Consider the following 20,522-nt stretch of genomic DNA (forward strand, 5'->3'; position numbering starts at 1 on the left):
CTTCATGTCGGAATGATAAAGTCTCCCCGTCCGGACATGAAAATGCCACTTTGTTACACACAAAAAAAGAATCAACAACAGAGAAATGCCCACAAGCATTTGAAAAGCCGCACCACGTCGCACTTGAAATAGCTCTTACATTAGTGGTAGACGCAGGAATCGCATTTTTATTTACGCTCTTACCAACGCGATGGAAAGCAAAACAAAGCAAAGCAGAGCAAAACAAAACGAACAAACGAAAACCCTGCACATAACGCCGTTACGTGCCCAAGTGGTATTGTACGTCATCCTAGCACTGCACCCCGGGGCGTACGGTATATGGGAACGAGCACACGCCACGAATCGTCTCGAATCACTCCCTACAGCTGTAAGGCGCCTTGAAGCGTGCACCCCCAACATTCTTCTTTGCGCATCTGTGAAAGGTAAACTCTTGAGCAAACTCTGAACCAGCTCTATGGAAACTAATCCGATTAGACGTTACTTTGACTCATCTTTTTACGCTCAGTGCTGGATTGCTCAAACTCCAGCTAGGGTTAGGGTTAGCATTACCACGCTACTTAGACACTTTGTTTACGCTCAGTGCTGGATTTTGGGAACTTCAGGACGAGTGGGAATTTTCTCCTATCTGTCCATTCTGTTTTGTTTTGGAGACTCTTGGCTGCCTATGTTGTACAGTGCAGCGTGAAGGAAACATTTTCCAAAACTGTGTCAGCTCAAGAGTTGTAAGAAAACCTCTCCAGCTGCTACAACTCTCTTCATTTTTGTCATTTAATGTGACACTCGATGTATAACTGGAGCCTCACATATGCAAATGGTGCGGCTCCAGTTCGACACCCAGTTCGACACCACTTACAGTATATGACAAAAGCATGGCAAACTGTGCCGGACCAGCAGATAACTTCCGCTTATTTTGACCATATTAAACATTGGAAATCTTCCCACTTGCATTTGTGACACTTGATTTTGGCTCCACCTAAGAAACTCTTAAATCTTCTAACACTTTTCTCTTCTCCCGCAACACACTTGTCTGTCGGCACTATGTGGAAGCGTTGCATGACAACCCATCTCACCACGGAAAGGAACCTAACAGCTTTGGTAAGAGAGTAGAATTACCTGAAGAACTGCTTTCCATGGAAGCAGGACCAAGCGATGTAGCATTTTTATAGTACCAGGAAAGGAGAAGCGGCACTTCGCCTTTGCCACACAGGCACAAGGCGACGTGCAGCAGACGCCGTAGTCAGCAGGATTCGAACCTGAGCGGGGAGTCCTCAATGGATTTCAAGTCCATCGCCTTAACTACTCGGCCACAACTACAGTGAGCTCGCCGCCGCCGCATTCCTCCTCCGGAGTGCGAGGTGTCTGCGGAAACCTTTTTAAAGTCGCTCTCCGTTAAAAAAAAAATACCTTTCACAAGATACATGCCGGCAGACAGACACGCCTCAGAGGGTTTAAGGCTGGCTTCACGTTCAAATGATAAAGTCTCACCGTCCGGATGTCAAAATGCAACTTTGGCAGACAGAAAAAAAACATCAACAAACCACAAATGTGGACAAGGATTTTACAAGCTGCACCACACTGCACTTTCAAAAGCATTTACATTTGTGTTAGACGCAGGAATTGTCCTTGTTTTGCGCGCTTACGAACGCCATGGAAAACGTAACAAAACAAAAGCCCTCAGCTCCTGCACTTGATTATAATGCCGTTACGTGTCGAAGCAGGAATTTACGTCATCCTACCACTGCAACACGGGGAATAGAGGGAAATGAACACACGCTACGAATCGTCTCAATCACTCCCTAGAGTCGTAAGGCGCATTGAAGGGTGCACCCCCATCATCAATCATTGGGCCTCTGTGAAAGGAAAGCTGTTGAGCAGTCTTTGAAACAGCTCGGATGAAACACTTGATTGCTTCCATGTGCATCTGGAGCCCACTTCTTATTTTCACTTCACGCCGCCCAAAGCATTTCTAAAACAGGAGATTCGCGTTTGGGAATGCGCCCTGCCCTACAAATAAAACAGGTCTACGGGTCTGAAACCTGCTCCACGGAAAACAGTTCTGTTGCGCTTTTGATCAAAGGGAGATTCTCTGTTCTTACTTTTTGATGACATAACACCCAAAGGGGCTTCTTTGGAGCTGGATTCCAACCAGCATCCTAAAGTTTCTTGGCGGTATCCTTTACAGTCCTCTGTTCGGTCGACAAGGAACAGAAGGGGGCAGCTTTCCTCACACATACAGTGCAGTTCTGCATCAGACCTCTAACTCGTTTCCTTAGCTTGGATTTAAGCCACGAAGCAGGCTTCTATTGTATAAACGTCTAGAGGAATCACAAACTATTTGAGAGGCCATCATCCCAGGGGGAACTGACAAAGTCTATCCCTAAACACCTAGCGCAGTCTCTCGAGAGACTGTCAAAAATCGCTTTCTCCGTTTGTGCTGCAAGTAAGTGAAAATGCGGTCTCAATCCAGAGCCACTTGGCAGCAGCGGCACGTAAATACTGTTACTGCCACTGCTCGATACCGACGTTAGCCTACTATACCATGTTCAGCCACCGCTAGAAAATGTACGGCTCTAGTACTGGAGCAAACAGAAGGAGGGCCAACATCTAACAGGCACACGTGTCAGACATAGAGAGCGCCGAGGATGGGATTCGAACCCATGCGTACAGAGCACAATGGATTAGCAATCCAGCGCCTTAACCACTCGGCCACCTCGTCAATGAAACTGGGCTGTCCAGACATGGGTTGGCGCGCTCCAGATGATCTTTTTCTTTTTTTTCCCTCGTACTCGAGGGTCCTTTTCCTGTTCCACATGCGATTTCAACATTTTCCTTGGGAGATGTCAAGCCAGCAAGCCACTGCTGTGGTTCAGTGGCCAGTGTGGAGTTCAGTGGCCCTGTTGTACACAGAAAGCACATTGAGCTCCTTGGACATGAAAAGTTCCAGATAAAAGCCATTTGTCATCCTTTCTCTTGGTGTCGATGTTGCTATTGTATGTAAAGGTGGCAACTTGCTCAGCGAGCAGGCGGAGCACACACCGAATGCAGATGTGTCTGAGTGGTGTGTCCAAGTGGCTGCAAAAGGACAACACTCCCGGGGCGCCGTGGCTTAGTTGGTTAAAGCGCTTGTCTCTTAAACAGGAGATCCTGGGTCTGAATCCCAGTGGTGCCTTCTTTGTTCTGTCTTCTCGAACAGAACTGGTCCTTACAGACAACTGCCTACGGCTAAACTTAATTAAATGCAAGTATTCATTTCCTGTCTTGAACGACTTGTTTTTCTTAAAATGGATGGAACTTGCAAAACATGAAATACAAACATTGTTAATCAGCGCTAGCGGCTGGCAAAAAAAAGAAGTCAGCAATGTTTTTTTTCTTTAACCTTAACCCTGCTAATGGAGAAGAGTTAAACGACCGAGTCTATGCAGCTTAAACGGTGCTCACGTCGGGTTCTTAGCTGAAAGGGTGATAAATCACGCTCACCCCAGTCCTTAATCTTTTAAAAGGATACAAAATTGAACCTAGTCGCCACATCACATACATCCTGTTCAACGATAAAAAGGTGACATCTATCCTCGATCCAGAGTAAATCCCACGTTGAGGGCATATTTTTTTCCACGTTACCATGAGTCGGGCTCGGCTGCACAGAGGCGAGAGCAGAGCAATGAGGTCACGGGGACAGGAGAGCCACACGCTGGCGGTTTAAACACGCGGAAGAAAACTGAGGGATCCACAGTATGTGGACCCTCCGTGCGCCATCAGTCCGCACTCCGGACTCTGAATCCTGCCATCCGAGTTAAGATCTCGGCGGAACCTGAGGCGCAGTTCTTTCTTAAAACGTAATCTGGTGAGCATTTCTAGAATCGTACTTGTATAGATGCAGCCTTTAATGTGTTGCTAGGTTAAAATTGATGACTTCTTGAACTTCAGTAGGCAACTGCCCTCTTGATTTTGGATTTAATTTCTTTATTACAGGGGCGCTTTTATGAAGACCGAGTCATGTTCAGGTACTTTGCTTGATGGAGGAAGCATATTTCGGACTCTGTGATCTGCTCACCTGGAAAGGTCTGCTGTACTACTACAAGAGAGAAGTAGAGTCTGGAAGAATGGACAATTTTATGATGCTTTGGAAGATAATGTTTTTTTTTTCTTTGAAATTGAAATGAATCAGAATATCAGTGCAAAAGACAAACTCTTGGTTTGGTTTAAAGAGATATGGTTTTAAAACAGACAAAATGTAGAAAACAGGTGTTTCTCACTTTTGGAATAGAATGGACCGGGGGTAATATTTTACTAGTTATATAATAGTAAAATATTATATAATAGGGGTAATAGTCGCGAGGGGCTTCAGCTTTTTCGTGCTTAATATGGTGCGCTGTGGCCACGGCAGATACGGGATCTATAAAAGCCGAAAATTCTCCGAACATTGCCTGACACAGCTCCTCAAAGCTATTACAGACCTTACAGTCCTTGTCTAGACATCCACTCGTGGACCGCTCGGCTGGTAGTTTTCCTTACTAACATAGCCTTTTCCTGTTCGGACGCTTCGGGCATAAACTGCAAAGTATATCTCAGCTCATCAATGTAGGTCTCCACATTATTCCCTGACACTGTCGGGTCAAACCTTTCTACATCTTTGGCTAACTGCCTCAGGGAGTGGAGGTTAATTTTTACGGTTTCTCCGCGGGCAGGGAGACGGCCGTGATCAGGAGCAGGGGGCCTATGCCTGAATTGAATCGCCCTTGCGTCTCGCGCAGGACTTGGCGATCTCCCCCATGCCGATCCGACCACAGACCCTGGCCGGGAGAAACCTCCTGGGTGAGCGCTCCGGGCTGCTAGGTGGGCTGGCATGCAAGTGGGATCTAGCCTGTTTTGCTTCCAGTACGGCAGCATCTAACTCCTTTTGCCTTTCCTGGCTGAGCTCATTTAAACTCTCAATTTCTTTTTCTTTTTCTTTCAAGCTCGCTTCTAGGTCTCTCCTAGCTACCTCAGCCGCAGTTTCTCTAGCAGACAGGTCATCTAATTTACCTAAAACTTCCCTGAGTCTGTCTTCACTTTCCTCACTTTTCACTCTCTTTTCTCTGATTATATCCAACAACTCAACTCGCTCCGCCTTATATCTTTCTAGCTTTCCCTGAAGCGTTTGAAACTTTGTCAGCTCGGACAAAGACAGTTCCAGCTGTTTAGCTAGATTTAAGGCGAAACTAGATAGGACCTGAACTGCGTTCACAGACCCTCCTGTGTTAAGCTGGTTCGCTACCTTAGCTACTAAATCTGCTTGCAGCTTCTCAATATCATCAAAGTTCAACTTTTCGATACCGCTCCAGTAACCAGGATTGTCGTCGCTAGAAATAGTACTTATAAGCGACTCCACTTCAGACATTTTAGCAGCCATTGTCATTACGTCAGAGAAACTTTAAGAGTATTACTTTTTTTCCTTTTACCAAAATACAGTATGGAATCTAAACACCCGAGCAGATGGATTTCCAATCAGCACACGTTACACTAAACGCTAGAAAACAGGGGGATTTCTTTACGCAGTTATCAGCACACCCGGTATTCGCGTATAAAAGCCGCGGTGCTGTGCTGAACTTGAACTCACAGCAACATCAGTTATTCTGTGCGATTGAGTCTCATTTCATTCTAAACTCACCCACCCAGGGACGCCATTAAATGTAGTGGTTTGATGGGTTTACTGAGACAATTATTAATTGTAGCAGTAATCACGAGGTTGTTCCTTGGGGCTTTTAGAAAATCAATCGCCAGAACAACTAACAACGCACACACACGGGTTCAATACACGAGATACATTTATTAATATAAATTGTGCACCAAACATATACTAGTCTGCCTGGATACGAGCGGCAGACCTTACTGTGAGGGTTATCAATATACAAGATATATAATCTCGAAGAGATGCAAACACAAAGAGATACACAACAGAGAATATATGTCAATATATATCGTTCGGTTACCAAATCGCTAATCAGTGTGATTACCCATTGTTACTCTAAACTCGGAAGTAAATACATTACTCATGAATTAAATTGATAACAACTTGTGTTGAGGTACAATTGAATTCTCGAGACGCAATGTAGAACATGGGGTTAACTTATCCACTGTGTATGGATTTGGAATTTCCCGGCACGAACACCAAACCAGCTGACAAGCTCTGTTGCAGCCTCTGTTCCAGCCGTTGTCCAATGGGCGTTGTGTCGGCGTCCTCTGGCTACCGGCCAACCAGTCAAGTTGCAGCTCGGAGTAGGACGGGCGGAGGAATCTGACTGCGGCGCGCAGGGCAGTCGTTGCTCCAAGGGGATCTACCAGCAGTCCGGCTGGCTAGTAGAAAGTCTCTATGCACAGAGTGTGACCGCGAGTCCTCACAAGTCACTCTTTTGCCTGGGAAGAAACTGGTTCGTTCCCGGTCCAGCGCTGCTTCTGAATAAGATATTCAGGTTGTCGACGAGGGTCCAACTGTAGGCTGCCGTTGATCAAACGGAGCATTCACGTTAGTAGAATTCTGAGTACGTACGGGATGCTTGGCCTCGCGCTTAGAACAAAGTCCAAGTCCCTATGCAGACAACAGCAGTTGTCACGTGATTGTCTCTGAGGATGCGCGAAAATGGCCAAGGAGAGCCCCAATCTGAGCTTGCGCTCCCTTTTCCACCAAGACACAGATGTGTGCTGATTGGTTGAGAGTTTGGCGGGCATTGGAGACCCACGTGGTATTACCACGCCCTGCCAGTCCCTGATTGGTTGGTCAAGGTGAGATATAAGTCACTTACTCTTGACACTTAAGAATGCAGTCCAGATGTCCATTCGGCACTCCCTAGACAGATAGGCGCCAATGGATGACCATTGATCATGATAGCCAGGCTTAGCTAAGTGCATCCCTGTCTGGGAGCTGTTCCTTATCAAAAGAAAACAACTTAAATCAGTCTGCATGAATACTTTCTCTGTGGCTGCACCACAGAGATGGGGGGTGAGATGGGGCTTCATTTAGGACAGCATACCAACGCTTAATTCTGTCTTATTAACAAGCATTGCCGCTACACTTGCATCCCAACTTTTGCAACTCGCAACTGAAAACCCACTGAAGCTAAGCAGGTGTGAGCCAGGTCAGTACCCGGATGAGGGTGAGCTACAGGGAAAAACAAAGCTTCCAGCTGGAAGTGGTGTTAATGGGCGCTCACTCTGAGGTCTGTACGGGTCCCAATGTCCCAATATAGTGACGGAGAAGCTGTGTTGTAAAAGGGCGCTGTCTTTTGGATGAGATGTAAAACCGAGGTCATAGTGCTCTGTGGTCATTAAAAATGACCACCAAAACCTTTGACAAAAGCTCTTGGTAATTGATGGTCTTCAATAATGCTTCTCCTTTAGGTACATTTTAAATCAGCTGAAAAATGCTGTGAAATGGGGGGGCACTTCAGGCCAGTGTAGGATTTGGGTTACAAGAACCATGAAACTGCACGAGAAAGCCCGTACACTGAATTACACGGCTTTCTATTCAAAGGACAAAAGAAATTCCCTGAGTTTGATTTTTTGCAGCACAGAGAGGACCACTGTTGTGAGGCCGGTTAGCTCAGTTGGTTAGATGGTGGTGCTAGTAACGCCAAGGTTGCGGGTTTGAGCCGCGTACGGGCCAGGTCCTTTTCTCCTCTCTTACCAAAGCTGTTAGGTTCCTTTCCGTGGTGAGAGGGGTTGTCATGCAACGCTGCCACATAGCGCCGACAGACAAGAGTGTTGCGGGAGAAGAGAAAAGTGTTTGAAGATTTAAGTGTCTTAGGTGGAGCCAAAATCAAGTGTCACAAATACAAGTGGGAGGATTTCCAATGTTTAATATGGTAAAAATAAGCGGAAGTTATCTGCCGGTCCGGCACAGTCTGCCATGCTTTTGTCATATACTGTAAAGTGGTGTCGAACTGGGTGTCGAACTGGAGCCTCACCATTTGCATATGTGAGGCTCCAGTTATACATCGAGTGTCACATTAAATGACAAAAATGAAGAGAGTTAAAGCAGCTGGAGAGGTTTTCTTACAACTTTTGAGCTGACACAGTTTTGGAAAATGTTTCCTTCACGCTGCACTGTACAACATAGGCAGCCAAGAGTCTCCAAAACAAAACAGAATTGACAGATAGGAGAAAATTCCCACTCGTCCTGAAGTTCCCAAAATCAAGCACTGAGCGTAAACAAAGTGTCTAAGTAGCGTGGGAATGCTAACCCTAACCCTAGCTGGAGTTTGAGCAATCCAGCACTGAGCGTAAAAAGATGAGTCAAAGTAACGTCTAATCGGATTAGTTTCCTTAGAGCTGGTTCAGAGTTTGCTGAAGAGTTTACCCAGTGGGCACTGATTCGTCGAATATACGTATATTCACGGCGAAAATACGGCTATACGTATATATACGTCGCCTCGACGTATAATCAGTCGAATTGCAACCGTAAAATCGACGACATTAATAAACGCATATATAACGTCGAAAACACATCTAACACAGTGCCTGAGGCTTTTTACTGTATGTATCGTGTGTGCCGCAACTAGGAGTATACGGCACTCTGCACAGTGTACGAAGTAAATTATTTTCGCAGTAATTAATTTACACGTGTATAATAAATATAGTAAATATAATAAATTAATTACTGCGAAAATTACTTCGTACACTGTGCAGAGTGCCGTATACTCCTAGGTAAGTTAGGTACATCTTTTTGCCCAAAACTGAAGGGGCGACATTCCTCCCTCCCCCCGTGATGCCAGGCCTGTCCCCATCCTATTCCATAATGTCATTATACTGTATATAATACCATACAACAGTGACCGATCCTTACTAACTGCATGCGTTAAAATTGCACATCAGCTCATAGCAGGGGGCACATAGCCGCGATGTATTATCAATGTTAAATTTCAACCATAATATCGACAACATTAATAAACGCATACGTTGAGAAAATATCGAACCCAGCATATTTTCCGGTTATATACCACAATGCATTGCTAGTATTCGTTGGTCACCATTTTGGACACGTTTTTCAAACGTAGAAGTATATCCGCAAATATCTCAGCAATCCTCTTTTGACGAGTAAGTATGAACAATAATAATACTATCTGAATACATACAGATCTTTCTTAATATTATTTTGATTAAAATAGTAAGTGAATAAGCAAAAAATGGCACATAAAAATAGTGGAGCTTTTTAAACGTCTGTACTTACTGCGCCCCATAAGAAATCGTTTGTCCCCGTTCAAAAGAGGTTGTGCGATGTCCTGCAGCGTTCGCAAAGCAAACCTTTGACAGTTTGAAAAGAGGAATTTATTCTGCTTCCTGTGCGTGCAGTAGTTACAAAGTTGAACGCCTTTACACGATCTGCTGCAGTTTTCAGTGGGCGGGCGTTGTCAAATGGCTTGGAAAAACGCACTGTGTTTCGGCTCGGCAAACATCATGAGCAGTGTCCTGCATGTTTTCTGTGTATAGCTGTCTTTTAACGCATACAGAATTCATTCGAAATGGTGAAGATGACACTAAATCGTTTTGCCGTTTCTCTATTCTTATTCTATGTTGTACTTTCAAACTTTGGGTACTCTTTAATTAGGACAGACTTTATTGCTCAACTTCTATGATGCAAGCCAAATTTTATACATTTATTTCAGCTTTGAGCTTAGTAAACCGTTCATTTTTTAGATTATACTAAAGAAGATATTAATCATCATTAATTTGGGAAGTAATATTATATAATTTTCTCCTAGCTGCGGTGCTGAAGTCCCGCCCTAAATCAGCAGAAAAAGAAATAAAGGAGCACGCAATGTGTTACTTGAAGAATGCATATGCAAGGCAGGGGGCCAAGAGATCTGGACACTGAAAATACTAGGTTTTTGGTTCTAACTGTTAGGACAATTACACAGGGTTTGCAAATAGTGGACAAAAATCGTCTTAACTTCCATTGTAATATTTTTTTTTCTTGGAAATATAGAAGTTGTACATTTTAAAATGTATATTTGAATCAAAATGTGGTTTTGAGTTAGTGTGTTAATGTAATTAGTTTGTGTTTGCCGTTACTATACTGTATATTGCCATATTACCAGAATTTGTAGCTGAAGTTTAAGACTAGTTGTGTTTTTTATGATTATTGCCCATATGTTGATTGTTGATTGATTGTATACAATGTATAATTTGAAATACATATTTTTCAGGTGTGAATGTGTATTTTCAGAATAAATTTCTAAACCAAATCATTGGGTTGATTTACTAGTTTCTACACCTGTAAAACCTAACTTTGATGTATAATAGACCTCTACCCATATACGTATAATAGACCTCTAAAGTTATCCGTATAATAGACCTCTAACCATATACATATAATAGACCTCTAAAGTTATCCGTATAATAGACCTCTACCCATATACGTATAATAGACCTCTAAAGTTATCCGTATAATAGACCTCCAACCATATACGTAGAATAGTCCTCTAAAGTTATCCGGAACTCCTACCATATATGTATAATAGTCCTCTAAATTTATCCGTATAATAGAACTCCAACCATTTACGTATAATGAACATCTAATCATAGACGTATAATTGACGTATAACAATAGACGTATATTAGAATTTCATTCTAGACGAATTGCAGACCACATTTAGACGTCTAAGGTATGCGTTTAATAGACGTATATTATACGTCTTTTGCCCACTGGGTTACGTCTCAACAGAAACGCTCTTTAGCTCTTTCAGTGTTATGCAGAGAACAGCGTCTGTCGAGATCACTTTTGAGTCAGCGCGAAACGCCGTGTGCTGTCAGTTTGATTTCATATTGCTCGTAGCGGCGCCCGGCTTTTGTCTGTCAAACGTTAGGTTGCGCTTCTTCATGCTGCATCGTCGGCATGAGTGGAGCTTTTTAAACGTCTGTACTTACTGCGCCCCATAAGAAATCGTTTGTCCCCGTTCAAAAGAGATTTTGCGATGTCCTGCAGGGTTCGCAAAGCAAACCTTTGACAGTTTGAAAAGAGGAATTTATTCTGCTTCCTGTGCGTGCAGTAGTTACAAAGTTGAACGTCTTTACACGATCTGCTGCAGTTTTCAGTGGGCGGGCTTTGTCAGATGGCTTGGAAAAACGCACTGTGTTTCGGCTCGGGAAACATCATGAGCAGTGTCCTGCATGTTTTCTGTGTATAGCTGTCTTTTGACGCATACAGAATTCATTCGAAATCATTGATTTCTCCAATTATCAAGGGTCCCTTAAAGGATGAGTCAAAGTAACGTCTAATCGGATTAGTTTCCTTAGAGCTGGTTCAGAGTTTGCTCAAGAGTTTACCTTTCACAGATGTGCAAAGAAGAATGTTGGGGGTGCACGCTTCAAGGTGCCTTACAGTGCGTCGTTTCCGACACAGTGTGGCCGGGTGTTTTCCGAGTTATCGCACGGATTGGGCACGCCCACAAGCCGAGAGCCGCAGGCGATGAGCCCGGGGCTGAACGGGCCCCACTGGCTAGTTTGTAAGGCCAGGTGCATTGCCAACCACGACCGGCAGCGCAGAGGCTTTGAAGGCGGTCTGGGCTCCTGCAGCTGTGCAGCCACGCACTCTGGTTTCTCTTCATCTCGTACAAATTTTTCGCCTTTTATTAAAGATTTCTGTGGAGAGGAGCATGAATAAGTTCCATGCAATTTTTGTGCTTCCCTGCCTTCGGGTGGGGCGCAGCCTGGCTGGTCAAAGAGAGAAAACAAAAACGTTCGCAATCACTCTTGTTATGGCAATTGTGGCCGTCTGCTCCGCGAGTCCTCGGTCTCCGGCTGTCTGATTGGCGCTCTTTTCTTTGGGGGGCGGGAAGTGTCCGGCCGCAGGGGATCTTGGGACCTCGCTTTGCATAGCGGCTTCCCAGAGTGCGTCGTTTCCGGCACAGTGTGGCTGGGTGTTTTCCGACTTATCGCACGGATTGGGCACGGCCGCAAGCTGAGAGCCGCAGGCGATGAGCCCGGAGCTGAACGGGCCCCACTGGCTCGTTTGTAAGGCCAGGTGTATTGCCAACCATGACCGGCAGCGCAGAGGCTTTGAAGGCGGCCTGGGCTCCTGCAGCTGTGCAGCCACGCATTCTGGTTTCTCTTCATCTCGTACAAATCTTTCGCCTTTTACTAAAGATTTCCGTGGAGAGGAGCATGAATGAGTTCCATGCAATTTTTGTGCTTCCCTGCCTTCGGGTGGGGCGCAGCCTGGCTGGTCAAAGAGAGAAAACAAAAACGCTCGCAATCGGTCTTGTTATGGCGATTGTGGCAGTCTGCTCCGCGAGTCCTCGGTCTCCGGCCGTCTGATTGGCGCTCTTTTCTTTGGGGGGTGGGAAGTGTCCGGCCGCAGGGGATCTTGGGACCTCGCTTTGCATAGCGGCTTCCCAGAGTGTGTCGTTTCCGGCACAGTGTGGCCGGGTGTTTTCCGAGTTATCGCACGGATTGGGCACACTCGCAAGCCGTGAGCCGCAGGCGATGAGCCCGGAGCTGAACGGGCCCCACTGGCTCGTTTGTAAGGCCAGGTGTATTGCCAACCACGACCGGCAGGGCAGAGGCCTTGAAGGCGGGCTGGGCTCTCCCCCCTCCCCTCCCCCACTCCTGCTCCTCAGAACGAGGGCCAGTGTGGGGCCCCCCGGTGGAGCGGGTCCAGCGACGATACCCAGGATTCAGCGGAGTTGCTTTTCTCAGACTCTGCAAGTGCTACAGATGCCCTCCTCTCCTCCATCCAGTCCATCACGGAGGATCTGCAACAGCTGGTGGGTGAGGGGGAAGAGGAGACTGGTGCATCGGCTGCACCCCTTTCCCCTCAGTGCTCCCAGGAGCTGGACTTGAGGAAAAGGAAAAATGACTCTGTTTTCTCCCCGAGCGAGGAGGAAGGAGAGCATGGCGATGGGGACAGCTGGAACCCCTCCACCCCTCCTTCTACCCCCTTCCTTGAAATGGACTCCGTGAACGCTTTTACTGCTGCCACCCTGATGAAGGCTCATTCAGAGGATGGCTGGCAGGAAATTGGTAAGAAGAAAAAGAAAAAGAAGAAGGTAACAGGTGAGACCGAAGAGAAATGTGTTTTGTAAAGACTGGTTCCACTTTCTTATGTAATATGGCTCTAAACATAATTTCTCTTAACACCAGAGGTATCAATGACGGAGTTAAATGTCAGTGTGTCTTTGATTACCTCCAGCAGAGAGAGGGAGATGTGTTGATGTTGCAGGAGTGTGCTTTAGCCTATCAAGAGAGGTATAAAAGCTTTGAAGATAGGTGGGATAAAGGGCCTTCTGTTTGGTTAGGGGACAATAACAACAGAGCCTCTGGCGTGGCCATTCTTTTCAAAGGATGGGCTTTCAAATTGAAAAGTATTCAGAGGGTCATAGATGGCAGGTTGCTGTGTGTGGATGTGGAATGGGGGACCGTTAACCTGCGGCTAATCAATGTGTATTGTCCTACTGACGTGGGAGGAAGGGTGGAGCTACTCAAGGCACTCTCTCCCCTATTGTTAAGTAGCACAGACGTGATAGTGGGAGGGGATTTTAATTGTATCTTAGAGCACACAGACAGGCAGTCTAGCTCTCCGATAAAATTGGATTCCAGCTCACTGGCCCTGCAAAACTTAGTTCAAGACTTTAAACTCTCAGACACATATAGATGTATATATCCCACAACAGCAGGATATACATGGTCAGGGAGGAATAGCAGCTCCAGAATTGACTATTGCTTTGTCTCAGAGAGAGTGAAAGTTGTTGGGGTCACTCTTCAGCCTGTCTTCTTCTCAGATCATCAGGCTTTAGGGTGTAGAGTGGAACTCCAGGGCGGGACTGTCTTTGGCCCAGGCCTCTGGAAACTCAACACAAAGCTGCTAGAGAACGAGGGGGTAGTATCCCGCTACAAGGAGAAACTATCACAGTGGCTGTCCTTGCAGTGTCTGTACGGGTCAGTAGGAGAGTGGTGGGAGGAGGTGAAGATGAGGACAAAGGCCTTTTTCATGGCTGAGGGAAGGAAGGCTGCTGCCAGACGGAGAGGAGTGCTAGCCAGGAAACAGAGGCAGCTGCAGCGTCTCTACACGATGCTGCACAGTGGCTTCGATGTGCTCGAGGATATCACCCTTTTAAAAAAGGACATCCGGAGCATAGCCGAAGAAAGTAGTCGAGGAGTGCTGTTAAGAGGCAGAGTGCAGTTCTTGGAAGAAAATGAGAAGTGTACTCGCTTCTTTTTCAGGAAAGTGGTAGGCTCCAAGTCTGTCATGGAAAGTGTAGTTGATGAGGAGGGACGAGAGAGAACAGAGCCGAGTGCTATCCTCTCCTGCACCGAGGCCTTCTACTCAAGACTGTACAGCTCTACAGAGGTAAAGGATGAAGAAATTCATTTTTTTACCTCAAAGCTAGAAAACGTTTTGAGTGAAGAAGATAGGGAAGTACTTGAGAGGGATTTGACAGTAGAAGAGCTGAGACAGGCTATGGAGAGCTTACAGAAGGGGAAAACTCCAGGTGCTGACGGGCTCCCTAAAGAATTTTATTGCACCTTTTGGGATCTGCTTCAGGATCCGCTACTGGTCCTATTCGAGGAAAGATATAAGACAGAATTGCTGCCTGACTCCTTAAGAGAAGGCACTATCTCTCTCTTGTTTAAGAAAGGAGCAAAAAATGACATAAAGAACTGGAGACCCCTCAGCCTGTTAGGCGTGGACACTAAGATCCTGTCCAAAGCCCTTTTCCTGCACCTACAAAATGTAGTGGCCTCACTGGTAGGGAAAGAACAGACTTGTGGGATAGCAGGACGCCTGATGAGCGACAACCTGGCCTTGTTGAGGGATGTCTGTCTGTACTCTGAGGATCGCTCCCTCCCTCTTTGCATTTTAGGTGTAGACCTAGAAAAGGCCTTTGACCGCCTAAACCGGCAGTACTTAACATCGGGACTTGAGCACATGAAGTTTGGCCCCATCATGAGAAAGTGGATTAACCTGCTGTACACAGGTAGCAACAGCAGAGTCATGGTTAATGGCAATAGATCACGCCCCTTTGAAGTCTGTTCAGGGGTGAGGCAGGGCTGCCCATTATCCCCCTTGTTATGCGTTTTGGCTATGGAGCCCTTAGCCTGTGCCTTGCGCCAGGATCAGGCCATTAATGGGATACCAGTGCCTGGAAGTGGGGGAGGAGAGGTAAAGACATCTCTATACATGGATGACGTCACCCTGCTCCTCTCTGACAATGCCCAATTAGCAGAGCTCTGCAGTGCTGTGATCGTTTCTCTTTGGCTTCCTCCGCAAAAATTAACAAATCTAAGAGTGAGATTTTTTATCAGAACTGGAGGGAGCCAAAAGAAGGACATGATCTCAGGCTGCAAGAGAAGAGAATTAAGGTCCTGGGGGTGTATTTTGGAGAAGAGATGGGAACAGTAAATTGGCAGAACAAATTGCCAATCTTAAACAAAAAACTGATGCAATGGAAGGACCGAGACCTCACCATGACAGGGAAGGTGCTGGTCATCAAAGCCGAGCTCTTGCCTGTCTTGAATTTTCTGGCTTCTACCTTCCCAATCCCAGACTGTGTTGCGGCGGTGATGAGGAGATTGATGTTTCAATTTCTATGGGGTGGGAAGCAGGAAAGACTCAGAAGGGAAATAATGTACAGGCCGCTACCCTCAGGGGGGAAGTCTGTCCCAGATATTGCTACGAAGCTGCTGTGCATTTTCCTGGCCTCTGTGCTGAGAGGCTTTGCAACAGCACCTGCAGCGCGTACCTGGACTTATTTTTCCAGGCTCTGGGTAGGTAGGGAGGTGTTCAGAGTGTGGGGTGTCAGACCCAAGCTGGACGTCCCACTCTCTGACACATGCCCTGCAATTTATGGGACAGTTAAAAGTTTTCTAAGATCTCACCCAATTGGCCATATTCCCCTCCGAGATGTCAGCGTCCAAAAACTGGAAGATTTCGTTGCACCCCAGAACAATAGGCAGACCCCTGTGGGCATTTTAACATCAGCCCAAACAAGGAAGGTGTGGAAACACACATCCTCTAAGTTTCTGTGCAACATTCACAGAGATTTAGCCTGGAGTGTCGTCCACCAGTGCTTACCGGTACGAACTTTCTTGTACCGTAGGGGCCTCACCCCCAGCCCTCGCTGCGTTAGGGTGGGCTGCGGCGAGGAGGAGACTGTATCCCATCTCCTGTGGTCCTGCTTTTTTGCTAAGGCCTTCTGGGCACAGTTTGAAGATTGGTTGCTGGCTCTCTCGCCCCAATTTACCCTGACCGCTGCTTTCGTCATATACGGCATCTCTCCTGTCTAACTTCCTCCTGACGTGTTTGACAGGATCTGGGCCGTGGTGAACAGTGGGAAAGTTGCCCTGTGGAGAGTGAGGAACATGGGGCTGTTCAAAGGCATCGAGATCCCAGTCAAGGCAGCAGGTAGCCTGGCCCTGTTCATCACCCGAGAGAACTATTACCTCAGAGATCTGTGGAGAGAAGGGAGGGAGGAAGCAGAAAATCTGTGGGAAATAGAGAGCATAGGTCAATATCTCAAGAAACTGTGAAAAACATTATCAAGTTTAAGTAAAGAATGTGATTTGCACCAGAAAAAAAGAAAATTGTTGCTATGTAACTGTTACCATGTCAAAATGTAATGAGATGTGATCATATATACTGTTTTAAGTATGTATATGAATGTAAAGCTTTCTGATTTGTGATGTCCTGTATTTTTTTGTGAAAAGAAAATAAAGTTCTTAAAAATCGAAATCGGTTCACCCAGGGCGAGGCTCGGCCATTGCACTCCGGCTGTGCTGACCCCTGCGAATTCCCCAAATGTGGGAATCTCGACTGCATAATTTCTGGTAGTGGGGGACTGCGTTCGCGCTCTCCCCTGATGTGCTTGGACCAAAATCAGATACGGGAGGGTTAGGACACCACGAGCTGCGTGGCTGCGGAAGGATCCCGGTTCGACAGGAGTGGACGCCGCTGCTGGTTCTCGCTGGCTTTTAGTTAGGGGTCCGGAGAAGCATCTCAAGCTAGTTCCACTACTCCTTCCGGACGTTCATTCCTTTTTCAAAGTCAGTCATTTTGCTGTAGTCTGCGTTCTTTAGGCTGATTATCGAGGTTAGCCTTTATTTGGTCATGGGGGGCCTCGGTACTGTATGCTGAGTCTAAAGACAGTTTCACCCGTTTTCTGATTGCTCGGTTCTGTACCAGTGCAGACATGTCAAACAGTGAATGGCTGTACCTCTATTGTATCCGTGCTCAATGAATGAAATCGGTAACAAATGAATATATGTCTAGTTATACGAAAAACGAGTGGTTTATCGACTCATCTTCATTTGCAGATTTAGAGGCAGCTTCGATATTCGTTTTACAGACGGGTTTTTTTTTTTTGAATATGGGTCACACACATGCCACAGCAACAAAACATCTCTAGAGATGAGGCTATAGATCACCTTTCCATCCTGCAGGTTTTCCTCCCAAAGCCTACGGCACCAACGGCGACCCTTGCTGGCCGGGAGAGCAAAAGCTTACAGCACCTGGTATTCCCAGGCAGTCTCCCACCCAAGTACTAACCAGGCCCGACGCTGCTTAGCTTCCGAGATCAGACGAGATCGGGCGTGTTCAGGGTGGTGTAGCCGTAAGCGAAAGCCCCAGCGCCTGACTCGCTACTTGAAGCTGTGTGTGGCGGGGGTTCCGTGCCCCCCGAGCGGGACTGAAGGATCGTTCGTGTGCAACTCTTTGGAAAGGAGCTGCTTTCCAAATCGCATTGCGTGCCTGGATGTTGGCGAATGCGCTCCCTTGTGTTGGCTCGTCCCGCACTGGAGGAGGACAAACAATCTGCACGGAGGAGCACCAGGCAAGTCTTCACCAGACAAAAACCTCCAGTGCACAGCACTCTGGAAACATTTCGGGGCTTTCGCGTGTTTATTTCAGCACGTAAAGCGCACCGGTCCAACACGTCGGCCGGGCGCGCGGCGCCTCCGCCCTCTTGTGGCCTTGCGGCGTCAGAGCAAGAGGCTCTTTCTCGCTGCCCTTCCGCTGTGTTGCAGGACCCGGAGCGCGCACTTTGTGGGGGGCGGGGGACCGCGTTCGCGCTCTGCCCCCGGTCTCTTGCGCGAGTACTAAATCTCACGGACAGGGGGGCCTCGTCATTGATTGTTACAGGTGAGACGGGGATTAGGAGGAGACCCAGACTGATGGGTAAAGGGGAGCACTAACACCAGAGGGACACCCCCGGCGTCTCTTTTTGAGAGGCGCCCTGGGGTTTCCTAATGGCCAAGGAGGGTCGGGACCTCGGTTTGACGCCTCCCCCGAAGGACGGCGCCTGTTTGTGCAGCAGAGTGTCGCCATCAGGAGGCTGGGGCGTAAGAGAGCCACACAGCCCGCAGGGTGAGCGCTCCCTACTGGTCCCAGTCACACCTCTTGCAGGAGCAGCAGCAACCGGAGTTTTTCCGGGGTGGAATCTCCCATCCGGGTGCCGGCCAGGCTCACACCTGCTGGGCTGCCCCGGGGGTGAGCCCAGTCGAGAGTCGCAGGGCCAGATCTAGTCACCGGGGAGAAACGATACAAGTGAAGGATTGCTCGGCTCTCGGCACTTGAAAAGACCGACAAATGTCTCGTTCCCGCCGGAGCTGAATGTACCCGCATGTGTGGTGTCGTCTTCTTCCCCCGCCCCGCTGTGTTTGCTGTATTGTCTCTGAAGCCGGCCCCCCCGAGACGAGATGGGCTGTTCCTGTGCCCCAATTAACACTTTACAGGTGCCATTCCCCGGCATTGTGGCCATTGTCGGTGCTCACACGCGATAAGATAAGGCGGAGGAGAGCGGGGCATGCCCAGCGGCAGACATTCAAGGAGGGGGCAGTGCGAGGTGAGGTGAGGTGCGACACGCCGGAGCCCCGACGCAGCTAATGCGGAGCACTTGTTGGACTGGCATCGAAAGGACGTGTGCGCACGGAGCGAGCCTTCCCTGCGGCGGAGCGCGGGAACTTTCTCCCCCCCTCCCGCTGCAGGAGTTGTGTGCACTGCAGCGGTGCCGAGAGAAAAGCACAGAAGGCAGCAGGCTCTAGAGAGCAGGTAAGAGACGGAGCCTTGTGGGCAGGCGAGCAGGCCCGTTTTTTGGAAATTGCTGAAAAGGTTTGTTCGGTGTGTGGCAGGCGCACGTCGCGAGCTTGCGTGGCGATCTGCCGGTCTGGAGTTATGCAAATGATGCCGAATTGCATCCCGGGACATGCTGCGAATGTGCAACGGCGACTGCAGATGTGTAGGAAACGGCGCGCTCGTTTTCTCGTTTTGCCCACACTTTTGAGTGTTAGTGTGGCGTGTGAGTGTGTGAAAGAGTGGGCCCAGCAGGAGGCGGTGGCGTGCGGGGCGAGGAGGTGGCCTAGGCTGCGCGATTTGTGCTGTGGGTGCGGGCCGCTTGCAGGGGCCTGTTTAACTCATACTTACCTGGCAGGGGAGATACCTTGATCAAGAAGGAGGTTCACCCAGGGCGAGGCTCGGCCATTGCACTCCGGCTGTGTTGACCCCTGCGAATTCCCCAAATGTGGGAATCTCGACTGCATAATTTCTAGAAGTGGGGGACTGCGTTCGCGCTCTCCCCTGATGTGCTTGGTCCAAAATCAGATATGGGAGGGTTAGGACACCACGAGCTGCGTGGCTGCGGAAGGATCCCGGTTCGACAGGAGTGGACGCCGCTGCTGGTTCTCGCTGGCTTTTAGTTAGGGGTCCGGAGAAGCATCTCAAGCTAGTTCCACTACTCCTTCCGGACGTTCATTCCCTTTTCAAAGTCAGTCTTTTTGCTGTAGTCTGCGTTCTTTAGGCTGATTATCGAGGTTAGCCTTTATTTGGTCATGGGGGGCCTCGGTACTGTATGCTGAGTCTAAAGACAGTTTCACCCGTTTTCTGATTGCTCGGTTCTGTACCAGTGCAGACATGTCAAACAGTGAATGGCTGTACCTCTATTGTATCCGTGCTCAATGAATGAAATCGGTAACAAATGAATATATGTCTAGTTATACGAAAAACGAGTGGTTTATCGACTCATCTTCATTTGCAGATTTAGAGGCAGCTTCGATATTCGTTTTACAGACGGGTTTTTTTTTTTGAATATGGGTCACACACATGCCACAGCAACAAAACATCTCTAGAGATGAGGCTATAGATCACCTTTCCATCCTGCAGGTTTTCCTCCCAAAGCCTACGGCACCAACGGCGACCCCTGCTGGCCGGGAGAGCAAAAGCTTACAGCACCTGGTATTCCCAGGCAGTCTCCCATCCAAGTACTAACCAGGCCCGACGCTGCTTAGCTTCCGAGATCAGACGAGATCGGGCGTGTTCAGGGTGGTGTGGCCGTAAGCGAAAGCCCCGGCGCCTGACTCGCTACTTGAAGCTGTGTGTGGCGGGGGTTCCGTGCCCCCCGAGCGGGACTGAAGGATCGTTCGTGTGCAACTCTTTGGAAAGGAGCTGCTTTCCAAATCGCATTGCGTGCCTGGATGTTGGCGAATGCGCTCCCTTGTGTTGGCTCGTCCCGCACTGGAGGAGGACAAACAATCTGCACGGAGGAGCACCAGGCAAGTCTTCA

At 47.9% G+C, this 20,522-nt stretch overlaps 8 non-coding genes across 8 annotated transcripts; 5 read left to right on the forward strand and 3 right to left on the reverse strand.

Annotated features, from left to right (window-relative positions):
* Positions 1–1,232: 1,232 nt before the first annotated feature.
* trnas-uga (transfer RNA serine (anticodon UGA)) lies at positions 1,233–1,314 on the reverse strand. Its single transcript has one exon. It is a non-coding gene; the product is annotated as a tRNA-Ser (tRNA).
* Positions 1,315–3,095: 1,781 nt separating this feature from the next.
* trnak-cuu (transfer RNA lysine (anticodon CUU)) lies at positions 3,096–3,169 on the forward strand. The gene has a single exon. It is a non-coding gene; the product is annotated as a tRNA-Lys (tRNA).
* Positions 3,170–11,559: 8,390 nt separating this feature from the next.
* On the forward strand, positions 11,560–11,676 carry LOC148634993 (U5 spliceosomal RNA). Its single transcript, XR_015933392.1, has one exon. It is a non-coding gene; the product is annotated as a U5 spliceosomal RNA (small nuclear RNA).
* Positions 11,677–12,067: 391 nt separating this feature from the next.
* Positions 12,068–12,184, forward strand: LOC148634994 (U5 spliceosomal RNA). Its single transcript, XR_015933323.1, has one exon. It is a non-coding gene; the product is annotated as a U5 spliceosomal RNA (small nuclear RNA).
* A 4,475-nt stretch (positions 12,185–16,659) lies between these two features.
* LOC148634995 (U1 spliceosomal RNA) lies at positions 16,660–16,829 on the forward strand. The gene has a single exon (XR_015933470.1). It is a non-coding gene; the product is annotated as a U1 spliceosomal RNA (small nuclear RNA).
* A 637-nt stretch (positions 16,830–17,466) lies between these two features.
* Positions 17,467–17,585, reverse strand: LOC148634996 (5S ribosomal RNA). Its single transcript, XR_015933281.1, has one exon. It is a non-coding gene; the product is annotated as a 5S ribosomal RNA (ribosomal RNA).
* A 1,794-nt stretch (positions 17,586–19,379) lies between these two features.
* LOC148634997 (U1 spliceosomal RNA) lies at positions 19,380–19,543 on the forward strand. The gene has a single exon (XR_015933393.1). It is a non-coding gene; the product is annotated as a U1 spliceosomal RNA (small nuclear RNA).
* A 636-nt stretch (positions 19,544–20,179) lies between these two features.
* On the reverse strand, positions 20,180–20,298 carry LOC148634998 (5S ribosomal RNA). The gene has a single exon (XR_015933483.1). It is a non-coding gene; the product is annotated as a 5S ribosomal RNA (ribosomal RNA).
* Positions 20,299–20,522: the final 224 nt, after the last annotated feature.

This window comes from Lepisosteus platostomus, unplaced genomic scaffold, assembly GCF_059453375.1.
Source record: "Lepisosteus platostomus isolate fLepPlt1 unplaced genomic scaffold, fLepPlt1.hap1 Scaffold_30_H1, whole genome shotgun sequence".
NCBI classification, from domain to species: domain Eukaryota; kingdom Metazoa; phylum Chordata; class Actinopteri; order Semionotiformes; family Lepisosteidae; genus Lepisosteus; species Lepisosteus platostomus.